The following is a 27915-nucleotide window of genomic DNA, read 5'->3' on the forward strand; positions in this document are numbered from 1 at the left end:
TTAAATATTTCCCACATTCTGGACATAAAATGGCATCTTCCCTTTGTGAATTTCCAGATGTTCAAGGTTTGCTTTTCTTAAGAAACATTTCCCACATTCTTAACATGAAATTGTCTTTTCCCCTATGTGAGTTTTTTGATGTTTAACAAGTTGTTGTTTCCAAGTAAAACATTTCCCACATTCTGGACATGGAAATGGCTTATCTCCTGTGTGAGTTCTTCGATGTCCAACAAGTGTTACTTTCTGTGCAAAACATTTACCACATTCTGGACATGAAAATGGCTTATCTCCCGTGTGAGTTCTTCGATGTCCAACAAGTGTTGCTTTCTTTGCAAAACATTTCCCACATTCTGAACATGAAAATGGCTTCTCCCCTGTGTGAATTCGTTGATGTTTAACAAGTTGTGATTTCCAAGTAAAACATTTCCCACATTCTGAACATGAAAATGGCTTCTCCCCTGTGTGAGTTCTTCGATGTCCAATAAGTGTTGTTTTGTGTGTAAAACATTTCCCACAATCTTCACATGAAAACGGAGTTGCTCCTGTGTGAATTTGTTGATGTTTATCAAGTTGTGATTTCCAGGTAAAACATTTTCCACATTCTGAACATGAAAATGGCTTATCTCCCGTATGAGTTCTTCGATGTACCACAAGTGTTTCTTTCTTTGCAAAACATTTCCCACATTCTGAACATGAAAATGGCTTCTCCCCTGTGTGAGTTCTTCGATGTCCAACAAGTTTTGTTTTTAGTGTAAAAGATTTCCCACATTCTTCACATGAAAACGGCTTCTCCCCTGTGTGAATTCGTTGATGTTTAACAAGTTGTGGTTTCCAAGTAAAAGATTTCCCACATTCTAGACATGAAAATGGTGTCTCTCCTGTGTGACTTCGTTGATGTTTAACAAGTCGTGATTTCCAAGTAAAAGATTTTCCACATTCTGAACACGAAAATGGCTTCACCCCTATGTGAGTTTGTTGATGATCAACAAGTTGTGATTTCAAGGTAAAACATTTTCCACAGTCTGAACATGAAAATGGCTTCACCCCTGTGTGAATTATTTGATGTCTAACAAGTGTTGTTTTGTGTGTAAAACATTTCCCACATTCTTCACATGAAAAAGGCGTCTCCCCTGTGTGAATTCTCTGATGTTCAACAAAATGTGTTTTTCTTATGAAGCATTTCCCACATTCTTGGCATGAAAATGGCTTCTCTCCTGTGTGAGTTCTTTGATGTTCAACGAGTGTTGTTTTGTGTGTAAAACATTTCCCACATTCTTCACATGAAAACGGCGTCTCCCCTGTGTGAATTCTCTGATGTTGAACAAGATGTGATTTTCTTATGAAACATTTCCCACATTCTTGGCATGAAAATGGCTTCTCTCCTGTGTGAGTTCTTTGATGTTCAACAAGTTGTGATTTCCAAGTAAAACATTTCCCACATTCTAAGCATGAAATTGTCTTCTTCTTAGTGTGCATTCTTTGATCTTTAATACCCTTTCTGTGACTTTGATTCTGCTTTACACTTTGTGATGAACCAGAAGATAGAAGATGTTTTAATGGATCAAACGAGCAAGGTTGGCTGTGAAGAGCTGAGGGTATATCCAAGCTAGTGGCATGCTCTTCATATGTGTCTTCAGCTTTAAAAGCTGAAGAGATCAGATGTCCCTCTGAGCTCCCGATACAATCATCTGCCAAAAACAAAACGGTATTATTTTTAAATACTATAACCTTGAAATTGGAATAGATTATCATTATTGTGCCAATTATTCCATGGTGCTGTACATATAGAAACATAGAATGTGTCGGCAGATAAGAACCATTTGGCCAATCTACTCTGCCCAATATACTGAATACTATGAATAGCCCCTGGCCCTATCTTATATGAAGGATGGCCTTATGCCTTTCCCATGCATGCTTAAACACCTACTGTATTTGCAGCTACCACTTCTGCAGGAAGACTATTTCCGTAAAGTAAAGTACCGTATTTTTCGCCCTATAGGACGCACCGGCCTATAAGACGCACCTAGGTTTTTGGGGAGGAAAATAAGAAAAAAAAATTTTTTAACCAAAAGGTGTGCTTTTGGTGGGTTTGGAACTAATGGTGGTCTTTGGATGGCACTATTACTGGGGATCTGTGAAGGACACTGTTATGGGGGGGATCTGTGGATGACAGACACTGTTATGGGGGGGATCTGTGGATGACAGACACTGTTATGGGGGGGATCTGTGGATGACGGACACTGTTATGGGGGGGATCTGTGGATGACGGACACTGTTATGGGGGGATCTGTGGATGACGGACACTGTTATGGGGGGGATCTGTGGATGACGGACACTGTTATGGGGGGGATCTGTGGATGACGGACACTGTTATGGGGGGGATCTGTGGATGACAGACACTGTTATGGGGGAGATCTGTGGATGACGGACACTGTTATGGGGGGATCTGTGGATGACGGACACTGTTATGGGGGGACCTGTGGATGACGGACACTGTTATGGGGGGGATCTGTGGATGACGGACACTGTTATGGGGGGATCTGTGGATGACGGACACTGTTATGGGGGGATCTGTGGATGACGGACACTGTTATGGGGGGATCTGTGGATGACGGACACTGTTATGGGGGATCTGTGGATGACGGACACTGTTATGGGGGGATCTGTGGATGACGGACACTGTTATGGGGGGGGATCTGTGGATGACTGACACACTGTTACAGGGGGGGATCTGTGGATGGCACTGTTACAGGGGGGGGGGTCTGTGGATAGCACTGTTAAGGGGGGGGGGGATCTGTGGATAGCACTGTTACAGGGGGGGATCTGTGGATAGCACTGTTACAGGGGGGGGGATCTGTGGATAGCACTGTTACAGGGGGGATCTGTGGGTGGCACTGTTACAGGGGGGATCTGTGGGTGGCACTGTTACATATGTGCCATCCACAGCCCCCCCCCACCCCATAACAGTGCCATCCACAGCCCCCCAGCCCATAACTGTGCCATCCACAGCCCCCCAGCCCATAACAGTGGCATCCACCGATCATCCAATAGCTCCCCCCCCCCCCGCCGCCGCCGCCTGTATACTAATATTAAATGTCTTATTCAATTAAATTGTATTAGATATGCCCCCTCACTCCTATATTGCTAATCGAACCTTAAATCCTTTTCCTAGGTGCTGTAATGCAGGCCGGGCGGCCGGCGCGTCACTCGCTGACGTCACTTGCCTGCGCCGCCTGCTTCATTCATAAAGTAGGCGGCGCAGGCACGTGACATCAAGGAGTTACGCTGCCGCCCGCCCAGCCTGCATTACAGCACCTAGGAATAGGATTTAAGGTACGATTAGCAATATAGGAGTGAGGGGGGCATATCTAATACATTTTAATCGAATAAGACATTTAATATTAGTATACCGGAGCGGCGGGGCGGTGCTATACTACACTGATTGCACCGCCCCGCCGCTATTCCCGGCCCCCAGCTCCTCCTCCCAGTCCCTCCCCCGGCCCCAGCTCACGCTACATCGCATCCAGCGATGTTAAATTGTCAGCATTCGCCCCATAAGACGCAGGGGCATTTCCCCCCGATTTTTTTGGGGGGAAAAGTGCGTCTTATGGGGCGAAAAATACGGTAATACTTCCTGATATTACTTTTAAACCTTTTCCCCTCTAATTTAAAACTATGTCCTCGTGTAGCAGTTTTTCTTTTAAATATTCTCTCCTCTTTTACCTTGTCGATTCCCTTCATGTATTTAAAAGTTTCTATCATATCCCCTCTGTCTCGTCTTTCTTCCAAGCTATACATGTTAAGTTCCTTTAATCTTTCCTGGTAAGTTTTATCCTGCAATTCATGTACCAGTTTAGTAGCCCTTCTCTGAACTCTCTCCAAAGTATCAATATCCTTCTGGACATATGGTCTTCAGTACTGAGCACAATACTCCAAATTAGGTCTCACTAGTGCTCTGTAGAGCGGCGTGAGCACCTCCCTCTTTCTACTGGGAATGCCTCTCCCTATACACCCAAGCATTCTGCTAGCATTTCCTGCTGCTCTATGACATTGTCTGCCTACCTTTAAGTCTTCTGAAATAATGACCCCTAAATCCCTTTTCTCAGATACTGAGGTTAGGACTGTATCACTGATTTTATATTCTGCTCTTGGGTTTTTACGCCCCAGGTGCATTATCTTGCACTTATCAACATAAAATTTTAGTTGCCAGATTTTTGACCATTCCTCTAGTTTTCCTAAATCCTTTTCCATTTGGTGTATCCCTCCAGGAACATCAACCCGGTTACAAATCTTTGTGTCATCAGCAAAAAGACACACCTTACCATCGAGGCCTTCTGCAATTTCGCTGATAAAGATATTAAATAATATGGGTCCCAGAACAGATCCCTGAGGTACCCCACTGGTAACAAGACCATGGTCTGAATATACTCCATTGACTACAACCCTCTGTTGCCTGTCCCTCAGCCACTGCCTAATCCATTCTACAATATGGGAGTCCAAGCACGAAGACTGCAATTTATTGATAAGCCTTCTATGTGGGACAGTATCAAAAGCCTTACTAAAGTCTAGATAAGCGATGTCTACTGCACCTCCGCCATCTATTGTTTTAGTCACCCAATCAAAAAAAATCTATAAGATTAGTTTGACATGATCTCCCTGAAGTAAACCCATGCTGTTTTTCATCTTTCAATCCATGGGATTTTAGATGTTCCACAATCCTCTCCTTAAGTATGGTTTCCATTAATTTCCCCACTATTGATGTCAGGCTTACTGGCCTATAGTTGCCCGATTCCTCCCTACCTTTCTTGTGCATAACATTTGCTAATTTCCAATCTTCTGCGACGACTCCTGTTGCCAGTGATTGGTCAAATAAATCTGCTAATGGTTTTGCTAGTTCACTGCTAAGCTCTTTTAATAGCTTTGGGTGTATCCCATCAGGCCCCTGTGACTTATTAGTATTAATTTTAGACAGCTGACTTAGAACCCCTTCCTCTGTAAAGACACATGCATCAAAAGACTCATTAGTCTTCCTTCCTGAGGTCCTTTTCCTTCATTTTCCTTTGTAAAAACTGAACAGAAGTATTAATTGAGGCAGTCAGCCAGTTCTTTATCTTCTTTCATAAATAAAAAGGGGAGTACACATACATAAAACACAAATGCAATAAGCATTAGGGTCCATTCACACGTCCGCAATTCCGTTCCGCATTTTGATGCCCGGACACGGAATTGCGGACCCGCACTTCCGGGTCCGCAATTCCGTTCCTCCAAAAAATAGAACATGTCCTATTCTTGTCCGCAATTGTGGACAAGAATAGGCATATTCTATAGTGCCAGCAATGTGCGGTCCGCAAAATGCGGAACGCAGATTGGCGCTGTCCGTGTTTTGCGGCTTTGTGGATCCGCAAAACACGTTGTGGATGTGTGAATGGACCCTTAACAAGATAAGTGGAAGGAGAGAGAGGACCCTGGATGTTTATATTAAGAATTTCATACAAATTGCAAGGTTCTGTATGTAGCAAAATGCTGGCTGAACCTGCCTATCCTTTATGTGTAGAAGCAACTAGCAGTTAGATTTTAACATATTCAAATATTTGTTTTAGGTGAGATAAGCCGCCTCCAAAGATGTCTCCCCATTCAGAAAACATACAGTTTGGCCATACCAAGTGGGTATTAGTGTTGATCGCGAAAATTCTAATCGCTAATTTTTATAGCAAATATTGGCACTTAGAGAATTTGCGAATATCTAGATTTTTTTTCATCAGTACCCATGATCCCTCACTGCTTCTTGCTAGTGGGCCAATGAGAAGGCTGCAATATCTTTGACTTTAGGAGTAGTGTTGACCGTGAATTTTCGTATTGTAAATATTTGAATCAGGAATTTTCCGCAATCAAGAAAAAAAATGACTGGAGATCAAATGTTCGCGGAATATCGCAAATTCGAATTTTTCGCCTACAGCTCATTACTGGTGGGTATATGTATGAAAAATTTGGGATGGATACTAGCAGCTGTGAGCAAAATTAACACTTAGAATTATATAGTCAGCTTAGAGGTAATGGGTCATCAGGAAATGTTTAAATTACATTTTTATGTTTAACATATTTTGGTGAGTTTTTTTAAAATAAATTTTCCATGATGCTATTTATATTAAATTAATACATATATTTATACATATAATCATACAGTTTTCACACTGGCCACTATGAGGAAAGTATGTTAAAACTTTCTGTCTTTTGAGAGAAGCTACATGGTCCACAGATACAGCCGTCTGCATCCGTTCACAATGCATCAGTTTGTATTATCTTTAACATAGCCAAGTAGGATCCTTCTTTAACACCATTTAAAGTCAATGGAGGACTGATCCGTTTGCTATTGTGTCAGTAAAAAACTGATCCATCCCAATTGATTTACGTTGTGTGCCAGGACAGATCCGTTTGGCTCAGTTTCAATGGAGACTTAACTGATGCAAACTGATTCATTCTAAGCGGATCCTTTTCTATTCAGAATGCATTAGAATGCAAACTGATCTGTTTTGGACCACGTGTGAGAGCCCTGAACGGATCTCACAAACGGAAAGCCAAAACGCGAGTGTGAAAGTAGACGTACCTGTACAGAACAGAAAATAATGAATGAACCCAAAAAATATTTTTTAAATGGTTTTCTAGAGAGGAGTAAACTTCTTGAAAATAGTTTTGTTGAATAAAAAAAAAAACATAATTTGATTGGTGTCCAAATCGATTCTACATTAATCTGCTTCTATCGGGCTGAAAATTGGTATATGACACTCTATGATTTTTTCATATTTATCTTTTATCTCTTTTTTTAAAATGTTTTCCCTTCCCACCCTCCCACGTTGTCCCATGTTTTGCATTTTCAGATTAGAAACTTTCCAAAAATTGTCCTTTAGACATAAGGCGCTGGGGGAAAGAACTATGGATTTTTGGGACCAGACGTTAAAAAATTATGTAATAACGGGTGCAGGTGCCTGCCCCTGTATACACACACATATGTTAAAGAGTACCTTTCACTACAATAAAAAATCTAAACTAAGCATACAGACATGCAGAGCGGCGCCTAGGGATCTTCCTGCACTTACTATTATCCCTGGGTGCCGCTCTGTTCTCCCGGTATACGCTCCGCTATCTTCATATGTTCGGCTCAACTGGGTGGAGCCTGCTGGCGTCTCCTTCTCCCAGGCTGTAGCGCTGGTCAATCTCAGCGCTCAGCTCATAGCCTGAGAGTTTTTTTTTCTCTCAGGCTATGAGCTGAGCGCTGCGATTGGCCAGCGCTACAGCCTGGGAGAAGAAGATGCCGGCAGGCTCCACCCAGTTGAGCCGAACATATTAAGATACCGGAGCCTATATTGGGAGAACGGAGCGGCGCCCAGGGATAATAGTAAGTGCAGGGAGATCCCTGGGCGCCGCTCTCCATGTCTGTATGCTTAGTTTAGATTTTTTATTGTAGTGAAAGGTCCTCTTTAATGTAATGAGAAACAGTGGCTTGTTCTGCACAAGCTTCCAAAAATGATGTGTTAATGGGGGCAGAATGTCTGTATTTATACATGCACAAGTGCCAATTGTCAAAAGAAAGAGTAGCAGTTCTAAACAAACTTAGAAAAACTCTCCCTTTTAATTGGGAGCAGCAGCAGTACAAGTGTGGATGTGGAAAGGGTAGAGTAATAGTTGCATATAGCCACACAAGTAGAGGTAGCAGCATAGCATGGAACAGACAAAGCAGCAGATGTGTGTGTGTGTAGGTGTATACCAGTAACGGTAATGGCAGTAGGGGGGATTAGCAGTTTCGATGGCAGCAGCCATACTTTACTGAGCATAATGGTAGGAAGGCAGACAACGGCAGTGTATGATGTAAGCAGATTCAGCAGCCATATGTTATGAAGCATAATAGGTAGGCAGGCAGACAGCAAAAGTGGCATGATGGATTCAGCAGCAGCCATGTAATATGGAACAAGATAGTAGGCAGGCAGTGGAAGTGGCATGATTGTGGCAGAAGCCATATGGTACAATATAAAATGATAGCCTGGTCTCAGCTGGAGATATGAAAATCCTCATAGATCCATGCCTCATTCAATCTGACAAAAGTGATGTTTTGTACACGGGCATCGGACAACTTTGTTTGGGTGTCTTGATGCTCTGAAACTCCTCCTAGATTAAACTAGATTCTGGGCATCACAGTACAGAGAGAGCAAACTAGGCCAGTTCCAGCCACTGTTCCACTCTGCCTGCCCAGAAGTCCATGGGGTCAGGGATGCTGGAAAAAGGCCTGAGTCGGGGTATTCAAACGGCATGTCTTCTTTTGTTGATTTGCAACAGCCTGGTGTGGCACATGAAAAAAACTGCTCAATCATGTTGATAATCTAAACCACTTGCTGCAGGGTTTGCTGCTTGTGGTAGTCGAGACAGTTGGAGGTGGATGCCTCTGGGGTTGTGTGGGGTGGGCTAGGGCGATAAAGGGACCTCCTGGTCAGATACATGGGTAATAGGCATCTGCACAATGAAAGCAAGCTGCATACACACTGTATCCTGGTAATAAAGCAATTTGACCTCCCTTTAGGCAACAGGAAAATATTACCCCATTTTGCTGAGATCACAAAGGTCTAGAAGCATAGCGAGTAACCATCAGATTGCTTGATGGGAAGGATATGCCAGTCATTACATAAAGAAGCAAGCATACAGCTTGCTATTCTCACCAACGAGCCCAAGAACCCAGTTCTTTCTGGCCCTGCCCCCGCAGTGAGATGTTTGGTCATCATAGCTACAGTTGTCATCATTGTCTACCTCATTACCCTGCACAAGCAACTCCTCCTCCTCCAAATGCAACCCAAATTCTCCACCACAGGACAGTACAAGGCAGGGTTTGCCTTTTTGGAGAAATAATGTTGGCTAGGTATCTTCCAGAGAGGCCGAGAACATGCCATCAGCTCCCTAAAGGCAGAAAAAATCCATTAAGTGGTATGGCAGCGACAGCACCACCAGTAACTCGGCCACGGATTTAAGCTTGTGCACCAGTGGATCGTTGGGAGTGTAGAGTTTTCTTGTAGCCACACATTACATTATTGGGAGGACACTCTTGTTGCACTAGCTGGCGGCGACTTCATGTGCTGCCATAGAGCCGTAGTGCCTATTTTCTACAGATCTAGAATGCAGTAAAGCTTTTTTCTACCGGAACGGTGAAGAAAAACTGTCAGATAAGACTCACACAGAGCTAGCAGCAGCCAATCTTTGCTTTGGTCTGGCAAGCTTTGATCTGACACTAACAGTATCAGTGGTATCACTAATTTCTGAGTTGACCATAATAGAAGCAGATCATCACCCTGCATTTTTTGGGAGGTTCTGGCTATACATTGCATCTGATTTTAATTGCTGCCACCACCCTCCTTCTTAAGACCCTGATCCAACCCCTAGGTCCTGTCCAACATACAATCATCATCATTCTCGCCCTTCACCCTCTGCTCTTAATTGCTGCCACCACCCTCCTCCTCGGGACCCTGATCCAACCCCCAGGTCCTGTCCAACACACAATCATCATCATTATCACCCCTCACGTCACTTTTATTAGACAGGGATATATCATTGTGGTCTTCTTACCTCCCTTCCCCATTCCCTGCTCTGCATTTGCCCCAAGAGCCACTGTAGCTATCATTGCCTCTACCACCACCACTGTTGCTACAAGTGCCACTACTATAACCACAGCTATGCTTGGGATCCCCCACCTCAGCTTGAACCATCTCCTCATAGCAGTCCAAATGCTGTCTGTTCTCAGACACTATCTTGAGTATCTTCCATAGCACATGGGGTTTTGTTGCATCTTAGAAAAAATTAAGGACTCCACTAGAAGTGGCCAGTGCAGACAGAGAGCATGCAACTGAATGGCTTCTAAGGGGTTGCAAGGAGGAGGAAAATTAAAAATGTGGTGACGCCTGGCTCCAATGCTCGGTGTCAAACTGAGATGTGACATCCACATCATCTGGCTGTGACTTTTGTAGTAAGGCTTTTGTTATAATACAATATGTTTAATAACACAGATTTAATGCAGTGAAATGGTTTTTAGAAGAAAAAAAAGGGCACTTGTTCAGTGTTTGCAGCAGAATGATATCTGGGTGCTGGCAATAAGTCTACAAACGGTAGAAATTTGAGAAAGTTTTTTTTTCTCACAGGGGGTTTTGTAATGTGGAGCAAGTCCAGCAATGAAACCCTTAATTCAAAAAGATAGCTAATATTTAATAAGAATAACAAATGACTAACCTATATAGTTACCTAGGTAGGTCCACACTTGGCTGGGTGAGCTATCTATTGGGTGGGGGGGAGGTGTCCCTATACTGCTACCCTGATCTACACCTCAGCCCAGGGACGTCCCCTGGTGGTGGAGACTCCCTGTCCTCAAGCCTAGCCTCGCCTCCTGTCTAACCCTAGGATGGTGACAGGTGGTGAAAGCTGGTGCCGCAGTGGCCTACCAATCGATAACTAACACACTCACAAAGAAATAGAAAAAAGGTGCCCACTGTATACAGCCCTCGTGATGGTACGCCAGGAAGTACAAGGTACACCAAGTATTACATAAAAACACCCTCTAGTATGATAATTGAGGATGATAATCTAGCATGATTATCAAAAGAAACCCTGACGCGTTTCACCCACGAAGTGGGATCATCAGGGGAGGTGAATATATAGTGATATTCAGAAAACCTCAGTAATCAACCGACGGAGCTCAGATGCGTCGAACAAGCTCCGTAAGACGGGTGTAAATAATATTGAGTATTAGAGTCAGACCCAACCTTGATGAATACGTAAATAAATAAATATATACCGGATGGCGAAGTACATACGGTCAGTTGTCGGACAACCTGAGCAGTTGCGGGTCGTGTAGGAGTCATACACAACATGCGGGCCTTGAATTTCTGCGGAGCCCAATGCCCAATTCGGTATAGTCGTACTGGATAGGTACCAGTGCGGTGGGATATGGTAATAGTAATCACAGGGCATCAATTGGGCTCCGCAGAAATTCAAGGTTGGGTCCGACTCTAATACTCAATATTATTTACACCCGTCTTACAGAGCTTGTTTGACGCATCTGAGCTCCATCGGTTGATTACTGAGGTTTTCTGAATATCACTATATATTCACCTCCCATCACCCCCTGATGATCCCACTTCGTGGGTGAAACGCGTCGGGGTTTCTTTTGATTATCATGCTAGATTATCATCCTCAACTATCATACTAGAGGGTGTTTTTATGTAATACTTGGTGTACCTTGTACTTCCTGGCGTACCGTCACGAGGGCTGTATACAGTGGGCACCTTTTTTCAATTTTTTTGTGTGTGTGTTAGTTATCAATTGGTAGGCCACTGCAGCACCAGCTTTCACCACCTGTCACCATCCTAGGGTTAGACAGTAGGCGAGGCTAGGCTCGAGGACAGGGAGTCTCCACCACCAGGGGACGTCCCTGGGCTGAGGTGTAGATCAGGGTAGCAGTATAGGGACACCTCTCCCCCACCCAATAGATAGCTCACCCAGCCAAGTGTGGACCTACCTATCTATTGGGTGGGGGAGAGGTGTCCCTATACTGCTACCCTGATCTACACCTCAGCCCAGGGACGTCCCCTGGTGGTGGAGACTCCCTGTCCTCGAGCCTAGCCTCGCCTACTGTCTAACCCTAGGATGGTGACAGGTGGTGAAAGCTGGTGCTGCAGTGGCCTACCAATTGATAACTAACACACACACAAAAAAATTGAAAAAAGGTGCCCACTGTATACAGCCCTCGTGACGGTACGCCAGGAAGTACAAGGTACACCAAGTATTACATAAAAACACCCTCTAGTATGATAGTTGAGGATGATAATCTAGCATGATAATCAAAAGAAACCCCGACGCGTTTCACCCACGAAGTGGGATCATCAGGGGGTGATGGGAGGTGAATATATAGTGATATTCAGAAAACCTCAGTAATCAACCGATGGAGCTCAGATGCGTCAAACAAGCTCTGTAAGACGGGTGTAAATAATATTGAGTATTAGAGTCGGACCCAACCTTGAATTTCTGCGGAGCCCAATTGATGCCCTGTGATTACTATTACCATATCCCACCGCACTGGTACCTATCCAGTACGACTATACCGAATTGGGCATTGGGCTCCGCAGAAATTCAAGGCCCGCATGTTGTGTATGACTCCTACACGACCCGCAACTGCTCAGGTTGTCCGACAACTGACCGTATGTACTTCGCCATCCGGTATATATTTATTTATTTACGTATTCATCAAGGTTGGGTCTGACTCTAATACTCAATATTATTTACACCCGTCTTACGGAGCTTGTTCGACGCATCTGAGCTCCGTCGGTTGATTACTGAGGTTTTCTGAATATCACTATATATTCACCTCCCCTGATGATCCCACTTCGTGGGTGAAACGCGTCGGGGTTTCTTTTGATAATCATGCTAGATTATCATCCTCAATTATCATACTAGAGGGTGTTTTTATGTAATACTTGGTGTACCTTGTACTTCCTGGCGTACCATCACGAGGGCTGTATACAGTGGGCACCTTTTTTCTATTTCTTTGTGAGTGTGTTAGTTATCGATTGGTAGGCCACTGCGGCACCAGCTTTCACCACCTGTCACCATCCTAGGGTTAGACAGGAGGCGAGGCTAGGCTCGAGGACAGGGAGTCTCCACCACCAGGGGACGTCCCTGGGCTGAGGTGTAGATCAGGGTAGCAGTATAGGGACACCTCTCCCCCACCCAATAGATAGCTCACCCAGCCAAGTGTGGACCTACCTAGGTAACTATATAGGTTAGTCTTTTGTTATTCTTATTAAATATTAGCTATCTTTTTGAATTAAGGGTTTCATTGCTGGATTTGCTCAATTATGTAATTATTACCCTTTAATATCCATTATTGTATTCCTGCTGGACTTGTAAGTTTTGTAATGTGGAACTAAATGCCAGCCAGAAGCTGTATTAAACACACAACTCGGTAACCAGCACCAATTATATCCCCTAAGTCTTTGCCTATAATGTCCTTATCTCACTACTAGTGATGAGCTGCAGGTGACAATATTTAAATTCGCGATATTTCGCGAATATTTGGGCAAATACTTGTCATAAATTTGCTATTATTTTCTTGATTGCGAAAATCTGCAATGTAATATGCGCGTATTGCAAGCGTAATACAGGCGTCGGTCACTTTTGCTACAATTTTCAAGCTGCTAGAAGTTTCCTGAGACTGGAGAAAATGGTTGGTACGGCAGAACAATACAATAGCTTTATATGCAGATAGCGTGCTCCAATATATTAGCGATTGCGCAAATCGGCAATTAATGATGCGCATATTTTGTCGCAATACGTGCAACTTCACATTTTAGCAGGTCTGACTACATATTACTGATTGGTGCACTAAGTATTGTTGTGAACTTGTGACATCACAGCACTATGTCTGTAGCATGTATGTATGGACAGCAGAACCTGTCACGGGTAGTACAGGGAAGGAAAGGCAACCAAAGGGAACCACAACAAAACAACAACAGACTAGGCCCCAAACCTAGGGAACAAAGAGGTCACCTCATAGTAATCCCTGAATCTCTCCCTAAGCTGCTAACATGTGCAAATCTCAAAAGGTAGAAATGCACATGCACAGGAACCTGAGACTGCTGAAACACTGCACCAAACCCTCAGCTTAGGGAACAGGGAAAGAGGCAACCGGCTCCTTCCAGACTGAAGGAGCTAGTGTCTCCCTGAGGCCTAGTCAGAACAGACACACCAAGAAAAGGGAAAAGGACTTAGCTTGAGAAGCAACTGGAACAGGAGAACCACCACACAAGCAGAGCACTCCACAGAAGAACTATCAGCCGCAGGGAAACAAGTGAGAGGCGGAACATATAAAGAGCCACCTGACAGATAATGAGCAACACCTGCGAAGGGGTGGAAACCTGTCAGCAACAATCAAAACAAGAGAGACCTGTCAGATAGACTCCTGAATCTTACGTCTATCTGAACTTCTAAGATCTCTCCCAGGGCCGGCGGTGACACTATCACACTACCTAACACCCTGCACTGGAACCTATCAGCAACACTATATCACGATCTAACCTACACTGACTATCTCCCACTAACTGTCTGCATTATATATATAAGCTAACTAACTATCTAATGTAATGACACAGCAAAGCACAGAGCACAGCAATGACACTGCTCTCTCTCTCTCTCTCTCTCTCTCTCAGAAATTAAAGAAAAACTGCAGAAAATGGCTGCTGGGGAGGTTCTTGTATAGTAAGGGGTAGGCAACTTTCCTATTGGTTGCCAGGGATGTTGCCAAGCTCTTACAAAGTAATTGCAGCCTTCTCATTGGCCCACAAGCAAGAAGCCGGGAGGGTCTATGGGTTCAGATTTAAAAAAATCTAGAATATTCGCGAATACGAATATATAGCACAATATTCTAAATCGTCGCAAATTCTCGAAGTGGTGATATTCACGATTAAAATTTTAATATTCGCGCTCAACACTACTCACTACATTAGTGGCTTGTGTCTGTTATATCTTTTTGTCAGACACTGCCACATAACACCCTTCCAGGTCACAAGCTGAAGAGAGAATGGCGATTCCTCTATCTCAGCATAAGTAGCTGCCTGCCCCCTGCTCCCTAATTGGCTTATCCAGGCTATCTGCCAGCCTCCGAGCCAAATAGGACAACCCACTCCCACTTCCTCCCAGTGTCATATCATCCTCGATCTTCTTCCTCCCCCATGCTTTTCCACGCTAACACTCACAGTAAAATGGCGCTGGGTTCAGTTTTTACATGATTCGTCCGAAACAAGTCAAGTCTTCAGACTCATTTGGCAGGGGAATTTTTGCGACACCGATAACAAATCCAATTAGTACAGAATCGATTTTCTAATCTCTAAATAGGTCATTTTCTGATAACAAATTCCTTTTAAGACAGTGATGGGAAAACAGATCACAATCTAACAATAGACCTCACAGCAAGGACCAGTAGATCATGGTGTTAGGCCACCAGACTGTTCTCTCACAGTTCACTTCTGCATTCAAGCCAGTATCTTCACAGGGTCATGTTCTCTTCTGTCTCAAGAACCTTCACCGAAGGGTCACGTGACCAAACATCCTGCTGTATATACACAATGCCATAACAACACACAGCCTGGACACTAGGTGGCAGGATAGCAGTGGACATAAGTCATAAAGATCTCAGGCTGTACTGAATGGATGCACATTACAATAAAACAAACTTACTATATAGCACTGAGGCAGATAATAGCCACCAATTTAAAGGCACAGTAATAAACCATAGAATAAACTGTTAAGCACATTTATAGAAAGGTCGGGGTGAGGTCTATCCTCATCTCCCAAGTCTAATAAGACCAAATAGTTCCTTAGTTCCAAAATTAAGCAAATGCTTTTACCACATCAGTACTGATAGCAGATAAATAAATCAGCCTTCTTCACATAGGCATATTTTACTTTAACTGTATGTTTCACATTTTTATACATATTTAATATGTATTTGGCTGCTCTGTTTATTTGTTTCTACTCACCTGGGTGGTTATCTGTAGAAATTTCTTCTTTACACTGGTCATCACCCCTCACATATGTCTCTGTAGGAATTTCTTCCTTACACTGGGCATCACCCCTCACATATGTATATGTAGAATTAATATTACTCAGATCTTTATCCACATTCAAGAGCTGCAAAACAAACAATATTATTATCACAATCAATCATACAAATAACTAATAAATGTTCAAAATGAGTAGAGAGGATGATTAATTATCACGACAAACAAAACAATAACATGATAGCGCTATTTATCTTATGGCTGTAGATCTTCTTCATCAGAACATGATATTAGATGATGGCTCAATGACAAGAACCTCATATGTTTTTGGAATGGCTAGACGTGGATCAAATTGATTCAGTGGAGAAAGTTGGCCTTCAGTGATGTTTGTCTCAGGAAAAAGGAAGGAAAAGATAGAAATAAATCCAGTTGGTTTCTTATTCCTGCTGCCAGTATCCGTAACCAGAACATTTAAAGCGGTTCCAGGAATCTTTAATCCCATCATCTCACCATATTTCATTACACACGTGCAATAATATGGGATAAAACAAGACTGAACACAAGGAATTCACAGCCTTCTACAGACCATAGGAGAATATCTACCTGATGATCCTGTGGAGGATGAGGACTGGGACATCTCTCTGGTGTTCTTCTCTTACTGGATATTCCTGTAGGAGACACATACAGAGACTGAATTCATTATTTACATACAGATAATGAAAATAAATTTTTATTTAGTTCTGTCTATTACCTGGTGTTGTGAGGGGCTGGTGGTCTTCCATCATGATGTCCTTGTACAGATCCTTGTGTCCTTCTACATACTCCCACTCCTCCATGGAGAAAAAGACAGCGACATCCTGACACCTTATAGGAACCTGACAACACAATGATACAGTCATCACCCAGACCCCTCCAGTGCTGTTACTGTATAATGTCCCAGCATTCCCAGCAGTGTCACCTCTCCAGTCAGCAGCTCCATCATCTTGTGGGTGAGTTCTAGGATCTTCTGTTCATTGATCTCCTCATGTTTCCGGGAGTGAGGTGGAGGCCCCGTGATTGGGCTCAGGGTACTTCCACATCCTTCAGATACATGACCCTGACAGTGCTCGCTAGAGGTCTTCTTCATCACTGTGTAATCCTGGGTATGGGGGAACACCGTAATAAATATCACTACTGACATTTCCAGAGTCCATCACCTCTACAGCTATTTCAATCTGTTATTACCAGGGTGGATAAAAATCCCTGATTAAAATTTTTTTTTTAAAGGATTTTTTTAAAATAAAATGCTTTTTGAGGAAAATATATTACTATCCAAAGGTTATTCCATCATGAAATAAAGATTCGTTTTTTTAATTATGTAGAATAAGGCTGTATATGTTTCATTTTTTTGGTAAATAAATTCCATTAATCCATTCACAATGTCATGCTCTTCCAGAGGTTTTTGTAAGATTATTGGTCAGTTTCTCTGCTTACAAGATATTATCACAGATTTTTGGTTTACTTTTGCAGTTCTCAAAACTGAATTTGACTCAGCAGAGATCACATGCCTCTTCTTTACAGCAAAAATGTTATAACATGAACAGAGTTGAGAAAAAGACCTTAATCCTAACTTCTACAAACCTATGAATACAGAATCAACCTAATCAAACTAATATAAAAAAGTTGTTATTCTAAAAATCTTCATCTACTTCCATATTATAAGTTATACCAGCAAGAATTAGTCTTTATGTAGAAAACTATGATTTAAATCAAGCCTTTCTGACTAGTGATTTAAATTGTGATTTAAATCAGTTTAATTTAAATCAAATCCACCATGGTTATTACCATATATAATAATGATGTAATGTGATATCATTAGAATCTCTCACCTCTCCAGTAAGTTGGAAGAGTATCTCTAGGGTGAGATTTAATATCCTCTCTGCCATCTTGTCTCTGTCCCTATCCATGATGGGTCAATCAGGAAAATTCTGTTCAGTGAAAGATATTAACTGAAATGTTTCTATATTGTAGGAACCTAAATGGAAAGAAGAAGAAACAATGTAAAAAAACTTACATAATCCCATGTAAAATACATGAATTAGTTAATAAGGGGGAACATCTGAGGAGATATTTCAGTGTAGATGTTGTAGCTTCTCTCTTCTTCGCACCTCCACATCGGCAAGGACAGGAGGGTTTCCCCACCTCCCGGGGACAGCAAACAACATGGAAGGTAGTAATAAAAAGCCCTTCACCTATACCTAATCCAGTTGTTTCCTGCTACTTGGAATACTTAGTAGAACATGAAAACAGAGTAGGATTGTTTCGAGCGGTAGCAGTGTCCTCCCTCCTTGTTTTGGGTGTAAGTCCTCCTGCGGGAAGGCAGCCCCGTGATGTGGAAAGTTTAATTCTGATGGGATCAGGCCATGTCTGAAAGGCCTTAAAATTAATATATAATATAATCGCCAGGATATGCCATCAGTGTCAGACAGTTGTGGGACTCACCTCTGAGACACGCTCCCATGTCCAGAACAGAGCAGCTGTGCATGTGCAGCCACCCTCCAATGACCGCTATGCGAGTTCTAAAAATAGCAGCTATTTTCAACTGTCCCACAGAGGCGAATGGAGTGGTGGTTGCACATGCGCCATGCGCTCTATTCACTACTATGGGACTTCTGAAATGAGCTGACAGCACTAGCTTGGATATTTTCAGAAGTCTTCTAACATAGGTTCGAGAAAAAGCTGCACATACACAGTGAACACTCCTTCACTTTGAGGCCCAAGTTCTGGAGACAGGAGCAAATTCCAGACATAGGACCCTGCACCTGACACTTGTGAGGGATGAGAATGCATTTTGTATAAACATGTCCTCCATCTTGTGTATATGGAAGATTTAGGTCAGGTCCTAAATGGAGCTTACAAGGTTAATCTAAAACAAGGCATGAAAAGGTCAACTCATGTGTGCACCCACCCCCCCCCCCCCCCAGTTTCCTCTCTAGCAGAGCTATCAGTCCGAGTGTCAGGAATTGCGAGGGGGGGGGGCGAGAGGAATGGAAATCTACGTATGGTCTTATGATCTACCGTATACTTTATAACTGCAAATCTCATGTTTGTCATGTGAGGGTTTTTTTTCTGTTTCAAGCCAATATTATTGTGAGCTTGTCTTTGAATAAAGAGAAATCTGACAATTACATGCAATGTATGTGTCAGTTTCTCCGATCGCTCGAATCGTATCCCTTTTAATTTGGATTCCAACAATTATAGGTGAAAGGATATTTCCCTAACAAAATCTTGGCGCCCAACGTGGGGTTCAACTAAAGGACACTTCAACTGGTCTCCGACAAATTGGACGTCCCGGTCCAGGATTTGCAGATGTAAGGCATAGTGCTAAAGGGTAAGAGACTTTATCTTACACTATATCTGTGTCTCCCTGAGTGGTTTGTCCGGTTCGAGGATCTGGTGATGGAATGTACGTATAAGTCCTTTTATAGTTGAGCCTATTTTTGGTAATGACTGTGATTGTTGGATTTTGAGACCTAAGAGATGGACAGTTTCAATTGGGAAGTCTTTGGTTTAGTTTTGGGAGTTTTGGTATATGCCTTATTTGTTCTTTATTGTATGTGGAAAATCTTTGAGAATTACAGGAAGGGTAATCAAAGTCCTTGGACTCCAATGTCCGGTTTGTGAGGTTTTGATTGGTTAAGAAACTCAGTAACAGAATACACTAGGTAAATATAGTGGGGAAATTTTTGAGGCAACTGAGTCCCCTGTGATGGGGTCTCTAAAGCCTGGGTGTCAGCCCCCGCAAGTTAAACAGTACCCATTGAGTCACGCTGAGGAAATAGCAGTGTCCAGACAAATATATGATTTTCTCCAAGCAGGTGTTCTCATCAAGACTGTGTCCCCGGCAAACACTCCCCTATTTCCAGTGAGAAAGAAGGCCATTAAGGGTCAGCCAGTCACATATCGAATGGTCCACGATCTTCGAGAGGTTAACAAACTCACAGTCCTACAAACCCCAATAGTGCCCAATCCGCACACTCTGCTGTCCGAAGTTCCGTCCACAGCTACCTGTTTCACTGTGATTGACCTGGCAAATGCATTTTTCAGTGTACCTCTGCATCCAGATTGTCAGTATCTTTTTTCACTTTCACTTTCAAGGGGAACCAGTATACATGGACTGTTTTACCCCAGGGGGCCCAGAACTCGCCCATCATGTACAGTCAGGCCCTACAGTCTGTCCTAGCCAACTGGTCACCTCCTGGAACTGTGGTCTTATTGCAATATGTCGATGACTTACTTTTGTGTGCTGAAATGGAGACCAGCTGTCAAGCTGCCACTCCTTATTTTTCTCCAAAAAAATAGGTGTAAAGCTTCTAGGCATGAACTGCAGTTTTGTAAAGACAAGGCGATATTTCTTGAACACTGCCCGTCACGCGGTGCCCGGCACCTCACTTCCAAACGAAAATAGGCAGTGGAAAAGATACAGGTGCCCAAAGGAGCACAGAACTTGAGAGTATTTTTGGGTCTTGTCTCATACTGCCGTCCCTGGATACGGCGCGCATCTATGTTAATGCAGCCCCTCTATGACTGTTTGTCTTCTGATCCCTTTCATCTTACAGAAGAATCTGTTAATAACTTTCATATTTTGAAACTGTGCATACTGTCTGCCCCCGCTGTGGGCATTCCAAAATATGACAAACCTTTCTGTTTGTTTTGGTCTGAAATTCAGGGGCATAGCAGTGCTGTACTGACTCAGAAACACGAAGATCCGCAACGCCCCGCTGCCTACTTTTCTGTTCGCCTTGATCCTGTTGCCAGAGGTGCCCCCTCTTGTGTCAGGGCAGTAGCGGCAGTGCAAGCCATGATTGAAAAAGCTTCTGAAATTGTTCTGGACTACCCTGTAACTGTTCAAACTCCTCATGACATTCAAGGCATTCTCACTCAAGTGCAACCAAAACTTATCTACATGGCCAGACAAGTGAGACTACAGTGTGCACTCCTCATGCCTGCAAACATCTCATTCAAACGTCGTACTACTCTAAATCCTGCTACTCTGTTACAGATTACAGATTCAGAAATGGGGGAGGGAGGTGTATCAGAACTTTTAACTGATCTTGTTGAACATGATCGTCATGATTGCATACAATTAATGCAGCAGGAAACGTCTGGTTTTGAACACGTTCATGAAAAACCTCTTTCTAATCTCGACTTTGAGTATTTTGTAGGTGGAAACCGGTTCATGGGATAGGATGGCCGGTTCCATACTGGATATGCAGTGGTCACACAGCACGAGGTAGGCACAGCTGAAGCACTCCCACCTCATATGTCAGCACAAGAGGCAGAGTTGAAGGCACTCACTGAGGCGTGTAAAATGGCCAAGGGGAAGAAGGTGAACATATGCACAGACTCAAGGTATTGCACATGACTATGGACCTATTTGGCGGGCCAGGGATTTCCTAACATCTGCAGGCCAGCCTATAAAGAATAAAGACTCTGTACTAGAACTTACGAACTCTCTGTTGTTACCAGAGGAAGCTGCCATGATCAAGGTGAAGGCACACACCAGGCACACCATGGTGGAGGCAAAAGGTAGCGATCGAGCTGACAAAGCGGCCAAACAAGCCGCACTACAGCCCATAAAGACAGCTCCGGTAAAAATCCTGAAGACGTGTCTGTAAGTATGCTCCAGAAAATGGCTGATCAAGCCTCTCCTGAAGAAAAAGAACTTTGGGCAAAGCATGGGGCCAAGGTTGATGAACAAGGAATCTGGAGAAACATAGAAAGGACTTGTTTACCTCGTCCAATGTATCCTGCTATGGCACAGGAGGCCCATGGCCCTACCCTTCTGTCTAAAGTTGCTATGGTAAGTGTTGTAAATGCTGGTTGGATTGCACCAGGGTTTTCCACAGTAGCAGCTCGGTTTGCACAAGGGTGCATAATTTGTGCATTAAATAATCCCGGTCAAGTGGTGAAGACTCCAAGCAAGCACGCCCCGAGGCCATTTTACCAATTTCAGAGATTGCAGACTATATACAGCTACCTAAGGTAGGTGTGTATGAGTTTGTTCTTGTGTGTGTTGATCTCTTTTAAGGATGGCCGGTAGCCTTCCCAGTAGCAAAGGCAAATGCAAAGAGTACAGCAAAGAAATTAGTCAGTGATCTGATATGCAGGTACGGTGTTCCTGAAGTTATCGAGTCAGATAGGGGGTCCCAATTCACAGGAGAAGTAATGAGGGAGGTCATGCAGGAGGCGCTAGGGGTCACTCAAGCGTTTCACAATGCATCATTGAAGTTAAAGACCCAGAAAGCCATGCAGGAAACCCAAAGACCATGGCCAGAATGCCTGCCCCTCACCCTATATTCTGTTAGGACCACTCCCAACCGAAAAACAGGACTGTCTCCATTTGAGATTTTGTTTGGGTGTGCTCCCAGGCTTGGGTTGTACCAGCAGTTAAAGATGAACAATGACAATCTCGCCGGGTATGTCCAGGCCCTCACAAAACAGCTTGAAGATACTCCTAAACAAGTTTTGCTTCACTTCCAGATCTGTAGAAGGAACTCAAAGCTTGCAGCCCGGCGTGGTGATAAAGAGGCATGTGAGAAAAGGACTAGATCCAAGATTCGATGGTCCCTTTCAAGTACTGTTGACCAACCACACCGCTGTAAAGGTTGAAGGAAAACCCAACTGGATACACGCTTCTCACTGCAAGAAAGTCTTGGAACCACAGGATGCAGCTCCTCCTGCTGACAGTGGCTCTGACCCTGAGCGTGTCAGCAGTGTTTTGTCCACTGACTGATGAATGGGACAATGCTTTGATACGGCACCATCAGGTGCTGTCTGAAGGACTGAATGAGATTGAAAAATTGAGGGACTGTTGGATCTGTACTCACAGTCCTGTGAGTTCAGCCAGTATGCCCTATTTCGCCGTGCTCCTCAATTTTTCTGAATTGACGGAACTGGCCAACTTCACTATCTTTTTCTCAGGCATGAAGCAGGTTAAGTCTCAAACTAGAGACAGGGAAGCACCCTTACATGTTGCGGAATGGGCTGAGCCCCCATGGCTCATGGTAAACAGATCAGGGCCACCAGTTGATTATAGCTCTACCCCCTGGAACGAGAACATGTCGTGCAATGTGTCATGCTTTCCAGCGAACAGCCTGGTGCAGTGTGTTGGTATAGATCCTGTAAAGGCTAAGAATCTGGCCTGAAACAACCGTACCTTAGTTGATTTAATTGCTGGAATAACTGGCAGAAGGTGTCCGACTGGACAAATTGAGAATTGAGTTGTTTAATAGTACGGTGGTTGCAGTCCCAGAAGATATATTCTTGGTCTGTGGGCATAAGGCATACAAGTGGTTGCCCAGAAATGTCACTGGTCTATGTACATTTGTCCGGCTTACTCCTGCAACCTTTATAATACCCCATTACAACATAGATATAAACTCTGTACCTAAACATACTCTGTATCGAAGGGCAAAGGACAATACACCCAGACCAAATGGTAAACCTCATGTAGTAGAGATGAGTATCTCCAATAAGATTTTCAGTACCTTGTTCTTGTACCTCATGGCAATGCAGATGTGGGACAAACTAGTGGTGGCAACTGATTATTTGGATGATCAGATATGGGCAGTGTTAAGACTCATGAACACCTCTAACATTTTCCAGAACCAGATAATTATTGTCACCAATCAACACACCTTAGTTTTAGACTACCTGACAGCAAAGGAAGGAGGCATGTGTCAGGTTGTAGGACCTGCTTGTTGCCATTATTTAGATCCCCAAGGTAACCTACAGGTAAAAGCTGGAATAGAAAAGGTGAAAGCCATGAGAGACAAATGGTTACAGGAAAATAGTGCAGACAAAGACTCATGGTGGGGAGGCACCTTTTCCTTCCTCAAACCTGCCAACTGGTTCAAAACTTTGGGAGAGTGGTTCATGGGAATTCTTCAAATGATTGTCCAAGTCGCCATAGTTATCCTCATAGCATATGTATTGCTCAGGCTACTGTTTATGTGCACAAACAAAGTATGTACTAAGAGGAGAGATTATAGAGACTATTGAGAAAATCTTGTGTCCTGCGCCAGCTGCAGAACTGAAGATATCTCAAAATGGGGGATTTGTGAGGGATGAGAATCCATTTTGTATAAATATGTCCTCCATCTTGTGTATATGGGAGATTTAGGTCAAGTCCTAAATGTAGCGCACAGGTTTAATCTAAAACAAGGCATGAAAAGGTCAACTCATGTGTCCACCCACATCCCCCCCCACACAGTTTCATCTCTAGCAGAGATATCAGTCTGAGTCTTAGGAAGTGCGGGCAGGGGGGGGGAAGAGGGCAATGGAAACCTACGTATGGTCTTATGATCTATTTCTTATAACCGCAAATGTCATGTTTGCATGTTTGTCGTGTGATTTTTTTTTTTTCTGTTTCAAGCTTATATAAGGCTACTTTCACACTAGCGTTTTTCTTTTCTGGCGCTGAGTTCCGTCCTAGGGGCTCAAATCCGGAAAAGAACTGATCAGTTTTATCCCCAGGCATTCTGAATGGAGAGTCAGTCCTTCAGGATGCATCAGGACGTCTTCAGTTCAGTCTTTTTGACTGATCAGGCTTTTCAGAAAAACGTAGCATGCAGTATTTTTACCTCCGGCCAAAAAGCCTGAACACTTTGACTGAACGCCTGATCAGGCTTTTTTCCCATTGACTTGCATTAACGCCGGATCCGGCCCCGTGTGTTCCGTCAAAACGGATCCGGCTTTTGCATGTTAAACCCGAAAAATGTGAAAAAAAAGTTAAAGTCCATAAATGGCGGATCCGTTTTTTCCAATGCATTTTTTCATTGTGATCAAAATCCTGATCAGGATTCAAATGTAATCCGTTTTCACACGTTTTTCCGCATCCGGTGGGCAGTTCCGGTGTCGGAATTGAACGCCGGATTAAAACAACGCTAGTGTGAAAGTAGCCTTATTGTGAGGTTGTCTTTGAATAAAGATAAATCTGATACAATTACATCAAATGTATCTGTCAGTTTCCTCGATCGCTCGTATCGTATCCCTTTTAATTTGAATTCCAACAATTATGGGTGAAGGTATATTTCTCTAACACACTCATGGCACCTTTTAGCTATATGCCACACATGTTGAAATTGGATAACCCTTTAAGAAAGGCCCGGCCTAACAGACGGCCTGTAGGTCTATTGCTGAGTAAGCCAAACGATAAGACGGCATTGTGAGGTTCCCTTCTGGGATGGGAAAACTCGTTAAATACATTTTAATAAAAGGGGTATTCCGATTTGGGACCCGCACCTATCCTTAGAATGGAGCCTGCAAAGTGCAGAAGTGCAGACCAAGCATGCGAGGCTGAGCGCCATAAATTAGCCGAGCTATTTTCGTCAGCCCCATAGAAGTGAATGGGGCTGAGCGCGATACCAAGTACGGCCGCTATACAATGTACGGCGCTGTCCTTGGTGAGTATGGAGAAGGCCAAATTACTCGATGCCTTCACAAACAGCTAATCGGTAGGGGGTCCCGGGTGTTGGACCCCCACCGATCAGACACTGATGACTAGTGTTGAGTGAATCGAAGTATCTAAGGTGGACTTTGATACAAGTTTCAGGGAAACTACAATTCGCTGCAAAACCGAATTTCCTCGTGCTTTGTGGTAATGAATCAATTTTCCCTGGAATGGCGGTAAAAATAACCCCATCATACTCACCTCATACTTTTGAGTGCAAAGAGGCCGCCGCGGCCATCTTGCATGAAGATCCTCCGCGGTGACATGTAACGTCACCAAGCCGGCTAGCGTGATGACGTCATCATGCACAACGCTAGATTTCGCGCTGGATCTTGAAGCATGGATGGCCTCTTTGTGCTCAAATTGATAAGGTCTGAAAGGCCTTAAAGGGGTATTCCCATCATAATGATCACTGTTAAATCTGTTCATGATTTGACAGTGATCATTTTTCTAAATACATTTTATTACCCAATTCCCACCCTTTTTGAGAAAATAAGTCCCCTCTTACCTGATGTTGTCTTTCGTCTCCCCTGGTTACGGCCACCTCTCCTGTCGAATCCCGCCGGGCCGCGCTTGCGCAGAAGACTGAAGATTCTCTCTCGGCCGCGCAATGTCCTGAACGCGCACGTCGCCGCGCATGAGCCATGATGACTTCTTCCTGGCCAGTATAGTACAGAGCCGCGAACGCGCACGCCGGCTCTGTACTATACAGGCCAGGAATAAGTCACCATGGCGCATGCGCAGCGTGCGTGCGTATTCAGGACATTGCGCGGCTCGGCCAGGAGAAAAACTTCAGTCTTCTGCGCAAGCTCGGCCTGGCCGGGAGAAGACGTCACTCAAGCCCAGCCGAATCCAGGAAGTGGACGTCGCGCTGGACGAAGGAAGGTATTAAAACTGAAGAAGGGAATACCCCTTTAATATTAATCTCAGATGCCGTGATCTGTGATAAATGCGGCATCTAAAGGGTTCAATGACGGGGGCTGCGCAATTTCCTTTCCCCGTCATTGTGCCCGCTACTTACGAAGAAATGCACTTTGGGAATTAAGTAATTTGTCACAAAGCGAATTCTTTGTTAAATTCATCAAAGCAGCAGAATCAAATTTTTAAGAACTTTGCCCATCTCTGCGGACGACCGATCCTGAGGATAGTTCATCGGTAAAAATACCTCGGAAAACCATTTAAACAATATATATATATTTCAATTATTTTGCAAAAGCGTGTAAAAAAAATGGACATGTCTACCTGGTATCATCGTCATAGTCCGATGGGCCCCAGGTGGTGGGTTAGCACATATAGTGCACTCATTTGAGTGTTTGGTGGGTCATGATGAAGGACCTGAATTAAAGGAGGTCTGAAACGCGTAACATTCTATCCTGTCTTGGAAGTTTTTAACCGTTGAAATAAAGATCCGTCTGTTTTTTGCTATGAGCTGGACTTGTAAAGCTTTTGGGATTTTCGTTGGAGCGGCTAAGCCCAGGGGCCGTTGTCCGTGCTCAGCTTAAACAGGTAGCAGGTAAAAGCTGCTTTTTTTAAAAAACTTTCTCATCGTCATAGTACTGGACCATAAAAAAAACAGTCTCATGATATTTAACCCCTTCCTATCACAGACAATTCTCATTTTTTCCCCTCCTGCCTTCCAAGAGCTATAATGTTTTTATTTTCTGTCAGCATAGCCATACAGAGGGTTGTTTTTCACAAAATGAGTTGAACAAATTATATGTGGACTGGAAAATACTGACCTCCGGGCGATCCCCTCTATCACCTTGTACCCCAAGCCTTACATGACTGTGAGCAGACACTTACCTCCTCCTGCAGAGCAGCCCTGTGGTTGTTCTGTGCTTACAGGACCTGTGATGATGTCACAGCCATGTGTGGGAGGGGTCAGGAATCACATGACCAGGTATATATCTGTAGATTCCGAAGCCTAGTGAGTGAAAGGACCTTTGGTGATGTCATGACCATGTGACCCTGTGTGGGCGGAGTCAGGATCCAGGCTGTGCTGTCTGAGGAGATTCTTCTTGATAATGTGACGTGAGGTGACAGAGATGTGTGCGCCGCCTGAGGCTGTGTCAGAGAACAGGTGGATGGTGGTGGCAGAGCTGTAAGTTGGTGCAGGTTTTACAGGAGATTTGGGTTGAGGTTTCTTTGCTTCCGCATCAACTTCTCTGAAATTCAAATCTGTTTCCAAGAAGTAACATCAAGAATTTTTTAAATCAGCGACAAAAAACACCTCAACCGTTTTACTCTGTGTGCACAAGGTGGCGGTATTAACATTATATATGCACAGCTCTGCACTGTATGCTTTATATATACACAGCTCTGCGCTGTATGCTTTATATATACACCGCTCTGCACTGTATGCTTTATATATACACAGCTCTGCGCTGTATGCTTTATATATACACAGCTCTGCGCTGTATGCTTTATATATACACAGCTCTGCGCTGTATGCTTTATATATACACAGCTCTGTGCTGTATGCTTTATATATACACAGCTCTGTACTGTATGCTTTATATATACACAGCTCTGTGCTGTATGCTTTATATATACACAGCTCTGCGCTGTATGCTTTATATATACACAGCTCTGCGCTGTATGCTTTATATATACACAGCTCTGCACTGTATGCTTTATATATACACAGCTCTGCACTGTACGCTTTATATATACACAGCTCTGCGCTGTATGCTTTATATATACACAGCTCTGCGCTGTATGCTTTATATATACACAGCTCTGTACTGTATGCTTTATATATACACAGCTCTGTACTGTATGCTTTATATATACACAGCTCTGCGCTGTATGCTTTATATATACACAGCTCTGCGCTGTATG

General features: G+C 43.6%; 1 pseudogene; it reads right to left on the reverse strand.

Annotated features, from left to right (window-relative positions):
- On the reverse strand, positions 1 to 26993 carry LOC122930702 (annotated as a pseudogene).
- Between the last annotated feature and the right edge of the window lie 922 nt (positions 26994 to 27915).

This window comes from Bufo gargarizans, chromosome 1 (genome assembly GCF_014858855.1).
Source record: "Bufo gargarizans isolate SCDJY-AF-19 chromosome 1, ASM1485885v1, whole genome shotgun sequence".
In the NCBI taxonomy this organism is placed as follows: domain Eukaryota; kingdom Metazoa; phylum Chordata; class Amphibia; order Anura; family Bufonidae; genus Bufo; species Bufo gargarizans.